This window comes from Protopterus annectens, chromosome 2.part2 (genome assembly GCF_019279795.1).
Source record: "Protopterus annectens isolate FY-2018-M chromosome 2.part2, PAN1.0, whole genome shotgun sequence".
Lineage (NCBI taxonomy): Eukaryota > Metazoa > Chordata > Ceratodontiformes > Protopteridae > Protopterus > Protopterus annectens.
Window position 1 is genome coordinate 746063179 of NC_056730.1, and position 19946 is coordinate 746083124.

Below are 19946 nucleotides of genomic sequence, written 5' to 3' on the forward strand. Positions count from 1 at the left end.
CTTAATACAACAGTACTTTTAAGTGATTGCAAATCTACATTACCATATGATACCAGAGTAAACACATGCAGTCCAGCAGTTAGACCTTTATTGTCAGGCTATTATGCTTTTATTTACATACAAGCTATATGAGACTCTTCCTGCCATATTCTCTGGTGTATGCAGTACTTGCCTTAAACAATACAGGTTTTATACTGGCAATTAACTTACTAATACGTTTATATTTATTTCCTATGACAGTACATGCAAGAGTATTACTAACCTGCCTTGCGTCGCAACCTTTCCAGGTGACATCCATGGGCCTCCTGGTTCACTGCCCACTCACTTGCCGCTGTGAAAGACATAACAGGAACATTTAACCATACCTATCCATAATATACACGAGCTGGCAATTATTAAACAGTTAGTGGAGTGATACTTACACGCAGCTGGGACCTTCCCTGCCATGCTAGCCTCTTGGATCCACTGATCCAAGAGATCCCCCTTTCGCTGCTTCAGGTCGGAATAGTGATGCCTGATCTGCTCACCAGTTCGGGGTATGCTAGTGGTGCTGGTGAGGTCATGGGCGAGATGGTCCCAGGCTTCTGCTTTATATTGGAAACCCTGGTACTGACCCTCCAGCAGTCTCTGCTCATGGTCTTTGACAAGGAGTCCTGCCATGACTCTGGAGATCTGGATGCCCCAGTGCTGCACCTGAAAGTGCACTCTCTCTCCCATTTCTGACATGGTGCCTGCAAGGGGAAGCTACAACCAGTTATGAGATGTATTCCCACCTGTTGGATTTAAGTAGGGCCTATTTCCTGCACTTTGCTGTGATTGGACGGTTTTGAAAAGGCTAAGCTATGGGCAAACCTGCTTACCTAAGGATGGCATTGTTTAAAGGGGTATACCACTGGGCAAACTGAGTTAGCTAGCCTACACATTGCTTACACCTACTAAGCTGGCCTGTACAATGCTTAGCGTTGATTAATATTTACTTTGCAGTATATTTGCTTTTTGACATCGATTTATTATTCGTTACATGTTATATATATGTCTGGTATCCATGATTCATGTGTATGTACACTGTATGGGGTCCATGTGTTTAATAGGGGACTTCAGCACTCTATTACAATTACACCTCACATCTGGCCTTACTTCAGTAGTCCAGTTCACATATTTATGTTATGTAGTAGGTTATAGAACATATGACTGTATACTGATTCCTTTCACATGTTCAGTTTGATTTTACTATAGTGAGGATTTGTTTGGTGATACCTCAATCTTATGTACTGCTGCGATGGTTTGGTGGTTAACTACTGTGACTATAGTGTATAGGGTCCAGGGTTTAAGACTTGCAAGGCTGTTTATTTTGTTGCTTGGCAGAACAGTCGCTGTTGGATACAGAGTGATTAAGGCACTTTTAAGCACTTGTAAGTGGGTTTGCACGAGGGTAAGAATTATGCTTACAGAGAGTTAGCTTCCATATTGCTTAACCTGTGTGTGCATTGCTTACTCCTGTGCAAATGGGCTTAAACCCGCTTACTGGTGCTTACATTATTTATTTATTTAAATTTTTTTTTGTTACGGGGAAATTCCAACTGGACGCAGGTTCTTTTTCAGTAGAGGCACAGGAAGAAAAGCTCCACAGAAAGACATGGTAGATGGGAAAACAATAACAATAAAGGTATGTTTATAGTAGAAGTGATCATGACATGGAGTAATAGAGGAGCAAAACTGGTACAACTGAGTAGTAAGCTCTAACTACAAACATTGAGAAAGAAGTAAAACTCAGTGATACAAATTTTATAGACAGTGACTAGATAACAATAATAAAAGATAACTAAATCCTGGAAGGATTAACAAGCAGTGAGTAATCTTCAGTTCAGTTTTATAGCGATAGAGAGGATACTCTATCTAAATCTGGGAAAGGAGAGAAGGGTTGAAGGAGAGGTATTAGTCAGGGTTTGGACAAGGACAAAGCCAGTGAGAAATTAGGTGAGATTTAAGTGCAGACTTGAAAAGTCTGCAGGAAGGAAGGGTAGTTATGGCAATGGGAAGGTTGTTCCAGAGCTTGGATATAGTGCAGAAAAAAAGTGCTTCACCTGCTGAGTTTTTGGCTTTGGTGACCTGGAGTAGATTTTTGTTGCAGGAGCGTAGTGGTCTAGAAGATTGGTAGGGTTTGAGAATTGTATGGAGCGATGGGATACGGCGAGGGTGGTTTACTAGTTTATGAGCAAAGGTGAGTTGAGTTTGGTGTAGGAGTTGTGGGAGTTCAAGCCATATAGGGTTTCTAAGGGAGACACAGTGGTGACTGCAGTAGGAGGCACCAGTGGCAAATTTTGCGATTTTATTGTAGCAGGCTTCGAGTTTGTGTAGGTCTGACTGTCTAAGATTAGTAAGTATGGGTGATGCATAGTGTAGGGTGGAGATTAGTTGGGAATTGGTAATAGAGATTCTTGCTGGTTTGGTGAGGTATTGGTGTCTTCTATATAAGGCACCCATTTTTTGCAAACTTTTTTTATTGTTAGTGATATGTAGGTGTCAAATTTGAGATTATTGTCTGTCAATACACCAAGCAGTTTTGTGTGGGCAGTCAGTGAAATGGAGGTATTATCCTTGGTTTGAGTAGTGAAATGTGGGGTGTTTGGGGTAGAATTGGAGGATTGGAAGATGACAAGTTTGGTTTTATTTGGATTGAGGAGAAGCTGAGCATTAGATAGCCAGCTTTCAACTGAAGAGAACGATTCTTGGGTGATCTGTTGGAGTTCTGTTAGAGTTGGGGCTGAGCAGATGAAGGTGGAATCATCTGCATACTGTATGAGGGAGGCATGTTTGGTGGCAGTGTGCAGGTTGTTGGTGAAAAGGGAGAAAAGTAGGGGGCCAAGGAGGGAGCCTTGGGGAACCCCGAGAGTAACAGGGAGGTGAGGGGATAGCTTGTTGTCCCAGATGACTGATTGCTGGCGACCTTGTAGATAGTTGTGGAACCAGTTTGTGGCTGGTGTGGAGAAAGAGAGGTCAGATAGAGCAGAGAGTAGTAGATTGTGTGACACAATGTCAAAGGGTTTAGATAGATCCAGAAATACAGCAGAGGAGATGAGACCATTGTTTTTGTGATGGAGGATAGTGTTGGTGAAGGAAAGGAAAGCAGTTGTCATGCTGTGGTGTGGTCTGAAACCATGCTGGGTATTGGAGAGGAGGTTATTCTTAAGGAGGAAATTGGAGACCTGTGAGTTGATGCATTTTTCAAGTATCATGGAGAGGGGAGAGTGGATGGCAATGGGGCGGTAGTTGGAGAGGTCAGATGAGGGGCCACCTTTGTGGAGGGGAATGATGTGTGATATTTTCCATAGTGTGGGTACATAGGATTCAGATATGGAGTGGTTGATTAATATGGAAATAGGATAAGTTAGGCCATCAGCTGCTATCTTTAGGTAGTCAGTGGGCAGGCTGTCGGCTGCTAGTTTTGTGGGTTTTAGTTTTGTCATGAGTCTTTTTATGTAGGAGGTGGGTACTGTGGAGAGAAAGAGGGTAGGGAGGGGTGTTTTTGTGTTGGGTGAGGGGGGGATTAGTGTAGGGAAGTGTTTTTTTGTTAGGCATAGAACGGATTATGTGATGTGTTTATTGAAGGAATCAGCAATCCTAATGGTGGAGAGAGGGTGGTTGGTAGGGGGTGTGCTTACTTTTCCTGGGCAGAGTACATAGTTAATAATGGACCAAAATTGCTTGGGGTTCTTTTGGGAGGAGTTTAGGGAAGTCTGATAGAAAAGGGCATTGTCTGCTTTTACTTGCTTTTTAACCTTATTATGTATTTCAAGGAAAAGTTGCCTGTCTGAGGGGTTTTAGTTATGTGCCAGCATTCCCATGTTCTATCCCTGGTTTTCATAAGGCCCCTGGTGGTTTTCTGTATCCAGGGGAAGCCCTTAGTTCTGATTCTGGTGTTTCTCAGGGGGGCATGGGAGTTAAGGATGTTGAGGAAGGTACTCTTAAAGAAATGGATTGATTCATCTAGGTTGAGGTACTTTAGAGGTGACCAGTTTACTTTCTGAAGGGAGGAGGTAAAAGAGTTGGGGTTAAAATTAGCTTTGTTGTGAATAAGTCTGTGGGTAATGGGTTTGCAGTCATTAATGTGATTTTTTAGTAGAAAGGTTGGGGAATGATCACTGAGGGAGTCAGGTAAACAGCCTGCTAGGTAGGTGTGGGGGGCTTTGTTAACTAAGACCCAGTCAAGAATGGTGTGGTTATTGGGGTTTTTATAGATCCTAGTGGGGATTTGTATTAGCTGAGAGAAACCATGGAGATTTAGGTGGAGGGCTGGATGTTTGCTATTGCAGGATAGCCAGTTGATGTTAAAGTCCCCGAGGATGATAGTTTCTTGGGGTAGGAAGAGATTGGCCCAGTATAGTAGGTTTTCAAGGGGAGGTATATTTTGGCCTGGTGGGAAATAGCACCCTATAATGTTGATTGATTTGTTAGGGTTTAATTTGAGGGAGGTGTAAAACATTTCTTCCTTGTCAAACTGGGGAGATGAATTGGTGAGAATTTGGATATTGAGGTGGTGTTTGTTCAACAGTGCCACACCTCCTCCTTTTCTGGATAGTCTGTCTTTATGGAGGATGTTGTATCCAGGAGGAAGTATTTCCTCATTTTTGATGTGGGATTTGAGCCACGATTCGGTTAGGATAAGGATGTCAGGGGAGTAGAGGCTTATGTAGGCATGGAGGTCTTGGATTTTATTACAGATGCTTCTAATGTTAAGAAACATAATGAGGAGGTTATTTGGGTTTTTGCTGCTTGTGATTTGGGTGATGGGGGAGTTAGTTGGAAGGGGGTTTGTTGAGATGTTGATGATTGTAGGGCCAGGGTTGGGGTGCACAGCTCCACTGAGAGCAAGTTTAGAGAGAGTGTTGAGAATATTGTTTATATATGCAGTAAAAAATTGTTGTATTTTATGGATATGTTGTATTCAAATTGGTGGGGGTTTGGTAATTGAGTAGTTGTACTGGGAGGAGGTAGTTTGTGGTTGGGGTAATGAAATTATGCAGTGAGTGTTTGAGGGGAGTTGACAGAGTGCAGTGGAATTAGTTGGGGGTTATGACTGTAGCTGTTTGGTAGGATGTAATATAGGCTAGAATAGTGCAAGTGAGAATTATAACAGTATTACCTAGTGGCATGGTTTGTTACTGCGGTGGTGGTACTGCGGTAATGTTGTCACCTCACTGTAAGATGTTGTCCTGTTCAATTCTCAGCTAGAGCACCTTCTGTGTGGAGACATGCATGAATGGGCGTACCTTCGTTGAAGGTTGTGCATCAGGGCCGGCAACTCGGCATGTAAAAATCTACTGCCAATCATTAGCGGACTGGAGTTCTGTTGTGGTGACCCCTAACTGGGAAAAGCCGAAAGACACAACAACAACAACCTAGTGGCATGGTTGCTATGGGTTAGGATGAGAGGTAAGCAGGTAGGTGGGATAGAGAGGTGGGGAGCATCAGCGGTAAGGCTTGATTGAGGAGTAGAACTCAAATTGAGTCTTAAAATAGCCCAAAATGGTTATTACAACACCAAAAATTCCCAAAACTCCAAAGCTGTTATTTATGTTTTGAAATCAAGAAAACCACAAACGTGGAGAAGCTTTGACCATCTATAGGAAAAGTATAAAAAATATAAACAAGCAATCACATTGTAAACATACAAAAAAATGAATGCAAAAAAACATCTCCAGATTGTAACAATCAGTGTCCAATTCAGTTATTTAGGTCCACGATGAAGAAATCTAACCATCCACAGAGAGAAAAAGAAAACCCATACATTTTATGAACCCAAAACAAAAATGGCAACTGTTATTCTGCTGATTTAGAGTCCAAGCTATGCAATAGTAAATAAAAAATAGTATTGAGAACTGCGTATAGCACTACATGCTTAATATTGGCCCTGATTTTATATAAAAATGCAATGCACACTCATATAAACAGCCAAAATGAAGAGACATGAAACAATTGAGAAATGTCCATAATTGTTAGGATCGTCCAAAAATGTGTGAAAGAAAAACACACATTACAATCTAGTTCCTTTTCTATATATTTGGCATCCCCGATTGGCAACAGCATTAACTTCTTAGCAATAAAAAAGGATATTCATGATATAAAAAAACAAAGAACAGTCAAAACAAAGCACACACACTGTTCCCAGAGATGTAAAACCAAAAGTACCTTTGAAAGAAGAACACTATTTAATTAGCTGATAACATCCCCAGTTTTCAAAACAGCCTTCGTTTCTTGGCGGCCTGCAAAGACGTCTCCCGTTGTTAACAAAGAACAAATGCCCTAATAATAGGCCAAAAAGAAACCACAGTTCAAATATAAAAATTGAGGCCCAAATATGCCAGCATTCGCTTCTGCACAACAAATAGGGAACTCTGCCGATGTCAAAAATACACGAAGGCCCTTCTGATAAATGCAAAAACTATTTGCAGCTTTTACAGTTTCCTTGTTCTTGCTTCCCCTCTCAAGTTGCGCCAGTCAGTTCAGACAGACATCTAAAGGCCTCTTATGTACTTCTTGCTGGGCATGTAATGCCAATAATTATTTTCATTTCTTCTCTGCCAAACCCTGTATATTTAATTGTGGAAAGCTGATGTCTAAATCTTAATTTGCTTACCACACGTTTTTGAAGTAAACTAAATATACATATGCTTACTCCCTCTTACTACTGCTTAATAGTGCTTACACTTGCTTACTAGTGCTTACTCCCGCTTACCACTGCAGTAATTTAGACAGTAATGTCTAATGGTTCTTGGGAAGGTGGGAGATTTGGAAGCTGTATGGAGTCATCATTCATTACACATTTTACCTTCCATTTGTATCCCTGATTCCTGTGTACATATACTGTATGGTGCACATGTGATTATCTGTGGACATTGCAACATTATGACACTGACTCCTCACATCTGCATTTATTACAGCACTCCACTTCACAAATAGATGTTATTTAGTAGGTTATGCAACTAAAAATATTGGTCATAACGTAATTTGACATGGAAAGTGCTATGGTGGGACTCAAACCTGACATGACTGCTCATAAGGTGAATGCTCTGCCCACTACACTATTGCTATACTGCTTCAATTGCATATATCTTGCTTTTATCATCTTCTGCCATTTAAGCTGCATTAACCGTAGCTAAGTGATGGGCAAACCCATGCACCTACGATTAAATTTAATCTGTTTCATAAAAAAAAAAGTATCTTTATATTTTTTTGTGTTAACTATTGCTCTTGTACATGTGGGAGGATGTTGCTCGGGGTATGTGTATACCAATGAGCAGTCTTGCTCATTTTATTAGGGCTTCCTGCTGTTCTTCATTGCAGGGGCATGTATATTCTGAGAGCTCTAATCTCAGACATGCCCCCTGCACTCTTACATGCTCTGTGTAAGATTAGGAGTTCAGGCAGCGCACCTTCATTAATATGCATGGTGCGCTGCTGTCCTGCTCCTAAATGGCTGCTTCCATGCAGGACTAAACTAGTCCTGCAAGGAAGAATAGTAAATTTGGGGGATCCTACCTATAGTCTGCCATTTGAGGAAAGCTCTTCTTAACTCTTTTGTGCCTGTAATATGCAGATTTCTGTCAGCCAGTGAGCAAATCTCATTACTGCATGCTAAAGCAGAACAGGCATAAAGCCACTTCTGAGCAGAGTAGACCAGTTGGATGTCATCCATGCTGGACATTAACCATAGGTTATTGATGGTGGAAAGCTAGGAATGAAGACAGTCATCTGCTGACATTATCAGTACCACACAGAAGTGTGCCTCTTCCACCTGCTATGATTAACAGCAAAGTTGATGACATTTCTGAAATTGATGGCTGTTTCCCTTGATTTGTGTAATGGGCAGCACTATTAGTATACTACCTGACTTGTAATGTTGTTGTTGTGTTTTTGAGCTTTTCCCGGTTAGGGGTCACCACAGCGGAACTCCGGTTCGCTAATGATTGGCAGTAGATTTTTACATACTGAATTGCCAGCCTTGACGCACAGCCTTCAACGAAGGCACGCCCATTCACGCATGTCTTCACACAGAAGACGCTCTAGCTGAGAAGTGAACTGGGCAATGTCTTACTGCGAGGCGACAACGCTACCGCAGCACCACCATAATGCATGTAGTGGAAACCATCTGCTGTAATCTAGGACATGATGATAGGTGTGATTCTCTCTGCTTAACAATGTTTCTAAATTTATATGTGTTGCTATTTTAGCTGGTGATGGTACAAAATGCCATATAGCTGTGTTTCAGAACAGTAATGTATAAACAGTAGCAATAAGATGTATTGGCTTTTTGTGTGGTTGATGGCACTGTAGTAGCAGTAAGATGTATTGGCTTTTTGTGTGGTTGTGTGGTTAATGGCATTGTAGTTAATGTTAGTCTTGTCATTTTTTCAAAAAAGTTATTATTGTTACCACCAGCTGTGAGAAAAGCTGTGCCCTTTGATTTAGAATATGGTACCCAGACTTCAGTGCAGCAGACTCAAGCTCATATACTAAGCCTGTGCCATAGTGTTTGGTTTTACGACGGAACAAAAGGAGGTCAGTTTTCTTATTTCAGGGGAGAGAAAAGGGGTTTTCATGCAGCATAAGTATCCTCCTTCAGCTGGCTTTAGCCATAGGCCAACTAGGCGGCCGCCTAGGGCGCTGCTCTAGCAGAGGTGCTTTTTGGGTATTTATTTGGCGTAGGTAGACCAGGATGGGGGTACTAGGTGGTGTGGTGGGGACACCATGGAGCCCTTTTGCCTCATGCACCAGTTGACCCAAGGCCACTCCTGCACTCCATAGTCATGAGTGCTTATTGTGGTTGGACTGTATTATCACTGGATGCCTGTAAGGTTAAAATAGTGGTGTGGAGATACAATATTGGCATTGCATGTTTTGCATGAGTGCATGCAGGAAACCAGTCTGGGAGGTGAGAACATTAATGAAAAAAATCCAAGCAAGCTATATTTACCAAGTTATGAATTCCTGACCCCACCCTCATTGCCTGGTGGTATACTCTGTGGAAGAGGAGAAACAGATACATATAGCGATGGCAGGACTAGATCAGCTAGGCTGGGAAAGGGCAAAATTTTATAGGATCAGTGTTATTGGGATTCTCTGTATAGGAATGTGTCTGCTAGTAGAGTGACCCATATTGTGCATCTGCTGTCCCCAAGGTTCTAGGTTACAACAGTGATGATTCTGGACATGGTAGTTAAGATGGCTGAAAATTCTGTTGGCCTTCACATACTAGTGTCCATGAGTGAAGTGGGGACATGCAAACTCACTGGGAAAGGAAATCAAAGAAAAGAAATTTGAAATAGAAAATAATACAGTGTAAATGATAAAAAAGCTACCTTTTTTACTTGACAAAATGTCTGTCCAGTTTTGTGCAACCTCTTTCCAGCCTTCAGTATCTTCAGCACCAATGCTCTGGACAGATTAATTGAATGAAAACAAGGTCAATATCAAATGCAAACACGCAGACTAAGAAGTAGGCAAGAGGCAGGTGGAAGTGATCAATTTGCAGTCTTACAGGAAGGAAATGCAGACTTGCTCTTTATTTTTGAAATCTTAGGTTTTCTTATTTCAGTATAACTAGAAACACTTACTCAGTATAGCTGTTCTTTTTTTTCCCACTTTATTGACCAAGTTAGCCCCACTAAGCCAGTGGCCTCTTTTAAGAGGAGACCTAAGGTGGCATTCAAACTGACAAGGGTAAATATGGCCATGAATTTAGACACATTTGTCCTCAACATTTAGTGCCAGCTTCTCAGTATATTATGAAAGATATTATAAATGTGTCTTGATGAATATGTCCCTTTTAGCATGCTTAAATTATCAAAATACATTTTACACTTTGAATTTTCATCATTTTTTTCAAGGACATGTGTGACCATCTCCTGAAATCAGGAAATTATTTCCCAGTGTTAAGTAAAGTTCAGCAAATGGGCATCATACTGTGCAGGATTCTTTAAGGTCTTAAATAAAAAGATCCAATTGACATAATGGTGTTGCTAGTTATACACCATGTATGCCACAGCACGTAGATATTCAAAGTAATTTATTTATTTATGATTAAACCAGTGACTAATGATAACTCTAAATGTGAGAAAATATAGATTGTACAATGGAAGTAGATTTTCCCTTATTTGTTCAATTCAGACTATCTTCTCACATTTAAGCTGCTTAAATGTTGTGCTGAATGCCACAAATTCAGTGACATGATTAAACTACGCTGAAACAGTCATGCTGTGTGGTGTTGGGGAGGTACATTCTAAATGCTGGTGTAAAGTTCCAAAAACCCTGGGTATACTCTAGTTGACATAAGATTTACTTATCAGCAATAAAAGTGGTTTAGGACATATATTGTTTCTTTTAGAGTCACTACCTCATTTCACAACTCTTTGCTCTGTCAGTGGTTCTCAAGCATAACATTTTTACATTGCTTATATCACTGCTGATCCGTTCAATACAGAAAATAATACATTACTCTTATGAGTTATGGTTCACACCTTGTTTGTCAGCTGCACCCATCTAGTTCAGTTGCTTTTATGTTATTGTGTCATTTCAGATTTTTCCTCTCACAAATAAGTTCACTTTCAGCAATTACAAAAACATGGATAATCAGGACCCTTTTCTGAACTTAATAATCCCCCATGCTTCCTTTCCACCGCACCAAGAGTCTGGGCTAGGTAAATAGGCAAGTATTCCTACTCATCAGGATTTCCACCTTTAATTTTCTACTAGTCTTTACCCATTTCCTTGTAGTTTTCTGATGGTTGTGGTCACAAATATTGAAGGGAAGCTAAAAATCACATTTCTTTGAGTTTTACTTTTTCAAATTCTGTCAATAATGGACTTTACTTTTTTGCCAACCCTTAAAGAAGTGATTTGGGAGCTTAATCCATGCTCCAGGCTCAAACCATTTATGAGGAAGAGGGACAAACTTGACAAAAAAAAAAAACAAGATTTTAATGAGATTGCTTTTGATTGGTAGGACCTCACACGTTTTGACCTCTGGGCTTGTTTCTTTCATATACCCTACACAGAGCTTCACCTATGAATGACTGACACAATTGTTTGCAAAACTACTGCCCAGCTGCATCTGATTGAGAGCATACTGTCCTTATAAATCACCTAGAAAGTCAGAAAAAAATATTTTTACAACCTTCCCTTTACCTATGATGAAAGTGCCCATATCTTCGAAACATATATACATACTATCTCAACACCTGCACAGAAGTAGAGAAAAACAAAAACTTTCCCATTAACGCATTCACTCCAATGGAGCTCAGGAAATTTGAACTGTAACTTCCAATGGGTGGAGCCTAAACCTTTTGATAGAATCAAATTATGTCCTCACATTTCAAACAAATGTTCATATCTCTGGAACTACAGAGATTATGAAAGAAATATAAATGCCATACTTATCAGGACAAACTGTTTTTATAGTGGTAGTATTATTTATGTTCTAGGTTTTAAACCAAATTTTATAAGTCACAGTAAACACAGCAACTATTACATTTGTAATATTTTGTAAACAACTTACAATATCTCAGAAACCACTCCAATTGCACACATACTGTCAGCAGCATTTTATTCATCTAGTTGAGAGCTTTCATATGAGTCTAAGTGTTACCTGGTTGTTGAGCTATTTAGAAAAATGTTAAAATTGTATCTATATAAATTAATACCACAAAAACAGCAGTTAATATCTATTTACCTGCACTAGACAGAGGTCAAATATTAATACAGTTGAGTTTGCTATTGTGTAAGCTTTAAGATGAAATGCTTTAAAACATTGTACATACCATGGTTTTGAAATTATTGATGCAAATATGAACAAGCAATATCTGATGCCCAGAGGCATCAGTAGGAGTTAACTGCAGATGCATCTGGAGGCGTCACTAGGATGTAATGAGTTAAATTGCACAGGAGTCTCACATGCATAGTGATTTTGCTCTTTCTAAAACATAGATTTGTTTTTTTACCTAAAATATATATTTGATCAGTTGTATTCAGACAGTTAGAACCTGATAAACTGGTCTTTAATCACATGTAGTACAATTCTTCATAGAGTCATTAACAATACCATGCATCAAATTTAAAATGTACTTTCCCTTCTCTTCAGTGATACTTATTCTGATACATTTTGTTGTCTCCTCCTTCTTAGTCTTTCTCCAATTTTGCATTATGAGTTATTCATGCTTTCTTGTCCTTCCCTTTCATTCTTTCCTTGTTTCTAATTTATTTTATTTGATAAATGGTGGCTAGCAGTACCTCATGCTTCAGACACCAAGTCATTTTTCTTCTCCAAACTTAGTGACTCTCTTCCAAAACTATTCCATACTCCTTAAAAATAAGACTGCTGCTGCTCTTTCTTTGCTTCAGTTCTTAGCTTTGTACGCAGGCTTGTATTATCAGCTGCTCAAAGATTTTTTTTTGTTTTATTGACATTTACCTTTTTCTTAACTGCACATGTGCATGTTAACTTTTTTGTACAAGATGTGATCATGTCTACACTGCCAGGTATCATATGCTGGCTGCTCTAGATTTTCCTAGAACTTTTTAAGATAAAACTCTGCTTGCCTTAACTTTACACTGGGATTTCAATTTAGTGAGTAACTTTACTTTTGTCTGTCATTTTTATATTCAAATCTTATGCATTCTTGCTTAGTTTTTTTTCTAGGCCTGCTGTTGCTGACTTCAGGCTTCTATGACTAGTCCTCCTATCATTCTCCAGACGCTCAAGCCCTCTGTAGGACGCATACTGGGGGGTCTCCCTACTTGAAGAGCCCATATACATGGGTATGCTTAATCTTCATAAGCAGGTTCTAAGCAGTGTGTGATGTCAGGCTTGAGGTGTAGAATAGTGCCATTTGAGGAGCCACCATTATCGAGCTTGGTAAGCAGTGGGTGTAGACTGAGTATGTAGCTCATCTTCTGACCCACAGGGTAGCCACACATGCTCTGTTATTATGTTCCATAGGCTGTCATCCCCATCCTGAGCACTAACCTCCACTAGAAGTTAATTAGATCAATGCCCAGCATGCCTCCCCCCAGAATTGTTATGCCATTCTTCCTAACTGCATCATTAAAAGCTTAAACCACTAAAAATAATCAGGTCACTGGGACTATTGTCAGGGCTTTCTTCTTCTGTCCTACCAGTGCCTTACTTCATTATTTTTATCTCTATGAGGACAGTGAACTACAGTAGAGAAACTTTTCATTTGTTGTACTTTAAGTGAGTTTTTTACGTATTACTTTCCTGAAATTAATCAATTATAAACATATATGTATTACTGTTCTTTACATCCCTCATGGTAACAGTACAGATATACTTAAAACTATCTTACACTGGATATCCATAACAATTCCACAGGAAAAATTACTACTAGGTGAAGTGAATGTCAGTTTTTTGGACATAAACTGTAAATCCTCTACATCTAGCATGAACTTTGTTTTTACACAACTAATTAATAGCCACGCACATTATAGCAAGACATCAAATTTCCTATTTGACTGGATCTTAGTATCAGACCCTAGCAAATATACCACCACAAGTACAATGTTTGATGGTCTCAATTACTGTCCCCCACGCTATACAACCAGATATATGACCAAATGGAAAGATGATAAAATCAGCAAGCAAAGGAGAGTAGTATTGCTAGAACTGAATTCATCCTCAGGTCTTGGTGAGTACCTTCATGAGGTGGACCCTGTTTTTACATCAAGATTACACTGGTATAGAGACTGTCCCCTGGACTTGATAAAGTCCGTGTTGGCTCCGTGTAGAGCCTACATGGAATGTATCCATGTAAAAGGCCACTGTCCCCTCTCAGCAGTCTGCCATACATATTAATTATGGTGCGTGCCTAAGGGAGGTCAGAGCAACACAGATATTGAATCCTTATACAACTGACTGCACAACCACACACTTTTCGGCCAATCCACCTTGGCCGAAAGGTGTACAAGACATTTTATTTCTTTAAATTGCATTTTAATTTTTTTTTACATTTATATGCTTGTTTGCACAGTGCGGTGCATTGCTTAGCTATGCTTAGCTTTGCGTACATATACATCAGACATCCATTAGATATCTAAAGACAGAAACCAGATGCAGTCAATCTTAATAAATAATTTTATTATTTATTTTTTTTTTGCTATTTTTTTTTCTTTTTATGCTTGTTGGCATGGTGTGGTGTGGTGCATTTCTTAGCTATTCTTAGCTTTGCCCATATATACATCAGACATCCACTGGACATCTAAAAATTGAAACCGGATGCATTCAATATTAATTTTTTTTCCTTTTGTGTTTGTTTGCATGATGTGGCATGTTGTTTAGCTAGGTGTAGCGAGGTGTACTTAAGCAGTAGACATCTGCTAGATAGCTAAAAATAGAAACTGGATGTATTCAGTTGTTGTAGGTCTCCTGTGCTTAGCAATGCACAAACCCACACAGTGAAGCTGAGCTATGCTTACAGGCACCTTCACAGTATATTTGAAGATATTCTAGTTACCTTCACTATCCCAGTGGCTAGATAGGCTGAGTAATGATCTACAATGTAGGAGGTCCTGGGATTTGAGTCCTGGCTAGTAATGCTTTTTACATATAGTGCTGTGAAACTGTATCAGATGATTGAAACAGTGGCTGACTTTGAATTAAATAATTGTTACATTTAGAAAGAGAAAAGCTGCATGATGCTAAGCAGCTCTTAAACATGGTCAATGGTCTTTTCCAATTTGTGTATTGCTAAGCTACACTTAAACATGGATTGTCAAGTTTGTGCAATGCTAAACAACATGGCGTATTTTTGAAAGTTACAGCATGGCATGCAAGGGTGGGAATTCAGCCTATATAAAGGCCAATAGGCAGTAATTTCACATCATCCTTGGAGCTTGACCTTGACTGTTGGTATGGCTGCTGGAGTTGGTGAGGGAGTGCATTTTAGGGCACAAAAGTGTAGTGTGCAGGAGTCTAGGGTTTTTATTCAACTCTGAGTAGACTGATATGGGCCCCAGCTGCTGCAGGGTGACTATGAGGGCTCAGAGTGTAAGTCTGAGGCCCGGGATCATTTGCCCATGGACTTAACCAGTTCTACTGGTATCCCCTGCACAGGTGAGCAGTGTCATCACCACTATGATGACCTGAAATATAGGAAGAGGGGAACCTTTAGCACATCCAAGAGGACAGGGATGCGCATACCCCACAGATATGTAAGTATGTTTTCCAATAATTTATAAATATACAAGCTGAATCTGTGCAAAACTGGTATGCATAATACTTTGCTTCTCTTAACACAGCTGCAGAATAGAGGGTTCGCAATGTCCAGTCCCATGCAGGGCATTTGGCTAGGATGAGACAAACATGTGGTAAGTAAGAAAATCATCAAAGTAATAACTTAATGACTAACTTAATAATACAATAAAGTAAATACAGATTTTGCAGTCTTAACAATCAAGTATGAAACACCTGCGACATCCCACAGGTTTACTAATCTGCCAGTCCATATCTGAAATGGTAAAGCAAGTTAAAGGAAGTAAACATGCAGTACTGTATAGCATAGCTTCCAGCCATCAGTTAATGTTGTGGTCTACCAAGATTAAGAGTGACTTTTCTGGTCTGCTCATTGTCTGAAGTATGCTGAACATTGCATTCAATAAATGAACGGGGTATATGGATAAGTTAACAGAAGTCTTAGACAGCTATCCATATGTGTAAATGCCAGATTTGAAGAAACATTAATTAATAAAGTTTAAAAGGAGATGATGCTTTGACAAGTAATGTTTTCAAATAAAGTGTTCAGTATTCTGCTCATTTTGTCTGATATATGCTGTAGCTTGCAGTTAACAAATGAATAGGGTGAATGTGTAAAGTAATGCAACTCCTATACACCCATGCATGTGTGTAAATCAAGATTTGCAACAACATGCATTAATAAAATGTAAAAGGAGATGTTGCTGTGATAATTTAAGGTTTTCAAATAAAATGTACAGTATTTCTGTAGTCACTGCCTATGTGTTCTAATCTAACACCAGTCAACTGTTAAATGTGAAGTACTAAATAATGTGTCAACAGATGTCAGAAATAAATGCAGTGCAATAACTAGATTAAGGTTCAAGGTTGTGTTCTACTCATTTTGCCTGAAATATGCTATAGATTGCACTCAGTAAATGAACAGGGTATATGGTTAAGTTAACAGAAGTTCTAGATAACTATCCATGTGTGTAAATGCCAGATTTGAAGCTACATTAACCAATTAAGTGTAAAAGGAGATGGTGCTTTGTTAAGTTATTTTTTCAAATAAAGTGCTCAGTATTCTTGTAGTCACTGTTTGTGGGTTCTAATCTGACACCGGACACAGCATTGCATGTGTGAAATTGTACGATTTCACACAACATGAATCAATAACGTTTTAAAGGAGATGGTGCTTTGATAATTCATGATTTTCAAATAAAGTGCTCAGTATTCCAGTAGTCACTGCTTGTGGGTTCTAGTCCGATACTAGACACAGCTATGCATGTGTGTAAATGCACACTTTCACACAACATGACTCAATAAAAGTTTTAAAGGAGATGGTGGTCTGAACATTTTTTGTTTAAAATAAAACTTTCAGTCTTCCTGTAGTCATTGCTTGTGGGTTCTAATCTCATAGCAGCCAACTGAGAAATGTCCAGCTGTCTAGAGTAATTAATGCACATGAACATACCTCTCAGCTGTCATGAGTTTTGCAGAATGTAATGACTGCTGCCCAATATGTCTGGTCCTTTGATTTGCAGATATATGACATTACTTAATGGCAAATCTGTTATCAGAATACCTTGTTACTAATGTATGAGCACACTTTGTAAAAATGGTCCCTGTTTATATGCATTCATACCACCATTTTGAATGGCTTGGCCCATAATGTCTCATGTTAACAGGTTGACAGCCATGTATGTGCAATATCATCTATGCAATATAAGCAGTCAGTGTTCTCACAAGTGAAATCTAACATATCTTGAAATATGTAGTAGAAGCCTGTGTAGTTATATTATCTGTGAAGTTACTAATCTTCTTTTTGTCTCTCTCACCCCCGCCTCTTCTCTTCTTTTATTTATTAATTGTATTTATTATTATAATTATATTAGCATATTATTTGTAAGTACCTCTTATGTTGGCCTTATTTATAATTTAATATTGCTTTGCTGTTAAAAAAACTTTAATTTATGTTATTTGTTGTTGTGTTCCTCAATATATTATTTTCAATTTCTTTCCAAAATTCATTATTGTTTTTTCTTATATTAATTGCATCTGTTTGGTTATGTTTATTTTTCCTTATGTGTATATTTAATTTACCAAAGTGCTACAATGTAGGCTGGTTCCCAGTGATCCACCTACATTGGCTCCCCCAGCCGTGGGACCAGGACCCAGCACATCTGCAATGCAGGCTGGTGGCACTCCCTCTGCTGCTCCTGCACTAACTGCTTCATTGGGTAGTTCTGCCTGACAGGCTGGGGGTGGTTGTCCCCCTCTAGGAGTGGAGGTGGAGGAGGTGCGTTTATCACCCGTGATAAACTGCCAGGCATGGTGTGTGGGCTGCTGCACCAAACTGTGGGTGCATGCCATGCCAGATGGATAGCATGCTGTCCATCCTGGTGGGGCAGTCTGGACCCAGGCACCAGTGTCGACCACTGCCTCCATAGCAGCAGTGAAGCTTCAGTGCTGACTATACCATGGGTGAGGAATTGAGTCACATTGCTACTGTGTCTGACATCCATGAGACTGGGATTTCACAACACCCTCCCCAACCAAGGTGTTCACCCCTCCTCGTGTCACACACCAACTCTGTCTGCTGTGTTGTCTGTCTTGTCTGTATGCAAAAAGTTTACTCACTTTCCCAACTTACTCCCCCCACACATACCTATGTCCCTTCCCAACATTCCATGCTCACCTTAAAAAAATGGGCACCTGTCCCCCAAAAAAATATCGTCCCATTCACAGCTCTCCAGTTCTCACACGTGCCCACTAGACACACTTAATATGGTCCCATTGGCTTGACAACACACTTATGTTGTCATCACCCCTCTCTCTGGAGGTGACAGTCCAAATTCAGCTAAAAAAACTGTTAAAGTGCACAGTTGTTGCCATAGAAGAAATGGATAACTATGTTTCTTTCCTACACCCTTCCTGCACACACCTACCTGCCATTCACTATGTTTTTCTCTCTGCTTGCACCCCATTTCACCACTGTCCTATCTCCCCATTTTTCTTTTCTTTTCTTTAAAGAATTTGTGTGCAATGTTGCGTAAGACACAGCATCGCTAAGCTAAGCTAAATTGTGGTATATTGATATATGTATTTGAAAAAATAGTAATCATATTCAAAAATTACACATAGGTTCATACTAGGCTAACTGCCCTAGGGCATTTATAAGCCTAGCCAGAGTGTGTTTGGCTTTCCCCACCCATTTTAAATGAATTTTGCTATGCCCTTTTTCGAGGTTAGTATACTGTGCCTCTGTCTCATGTGCCTATTTTGGGCCCAGGACCATTGCAGCTGTAGGACAGTGCATCAACCCACCAAGCCACACAGCCAGTTGATTAACACAGGTGTTTTAAGTAAAATATAATACTTGTCATTTTCCCATCATTAAGCATGTTTAAGCAATGCTATACATTTTTGCCGCATTGCACAACTCAGCTAGAAGATTAGTGGTAAAATAGGAGTGTGACTGGGTCTCTGATAGAGAAATACATCACTATAAAGCCATATACATAGGAATAGAGGTAAGTGAGATATCTAACAGCAGATAACTGTGCAATTATATCTACAACATGTAAAAATATACCTGCTACATGAGTAATGGAAAAATAGGAGTCTAACTGGGTCTCTGGTAGAAAAATACATCACTATAAAGCCATACATATAATAATAGATGTTAGTGATGTATGTGACAGGCAAGTGTGCAATTATATCTACAACATGTAAAAATACACCTGCTATAACAGTGATTCAGTAGCTCAATCTGTTAAATGCTGTGAAAACATAAATTTTTGGTCCACATGGTTCTGGGTTCAAATACAGCAATGTCTAGCATTTAAAATACATATATGTATACATCACCAGCATGAATTCTGATATTTATGACTGTCTCATCACCTATTTATCCCCCAAAGCAGTACAGTTTGAATGCCTGCTTCCAAATAATGGCAAAGGCCTACAGATAGGACCACATTTAAACTATTCATATTACAACACTAGAAAGTACATAGAATGTCAGGTCATGCATCAGTATGACTTCCCAGATGATTTTGAAGTATGTAATTCAAATGAGGCCCAATCATATCAGACTGCAACCCACAATGATTTTCTAGTGATATTACAGACAACCACAGCAGCACAAGTTACATACATACATATATGGAGCTCATGCTACAAGCAATGGCTGCCGGTACACATGTATCAGATGACTAGCATGAAACAACACATTGATGGCAGTTATCTGACTGGTTGACATAATGGTTAATGTACCCCTACCTTGTAATAGGATACAAAAAGCATGTTTTCCTTTACTCTGTTAATGATACCTTTGGCTAAAATACTTACCTTAAACACATACCTTACTTTTCAGTAGGATGTGTTCCCTCACTCAGGCATTGGTTGTACACCAGGGCTGCCACAAGTCACACAATTACTCTTAAGTGTTGTTATCCTGCACATTCTGCAGCATCTCTAACTATGCCTATTGCCTGCAGCAGCAGCTTCAGCCTGTAGCACACACATATGTATGCAACAAGTATCTGCTACAGACATTCTCTCTGTGCTGACATAATCCCTACCCCAGAAATTTCCAACCCAGAATGTGAGAAAAGGGGTGGACTCTACATTGAGGCCTTATATATTGTTGAGTAGTTGCATGGGATTGACTAATTATACTGCAAATCAGCTGTGTATGTAG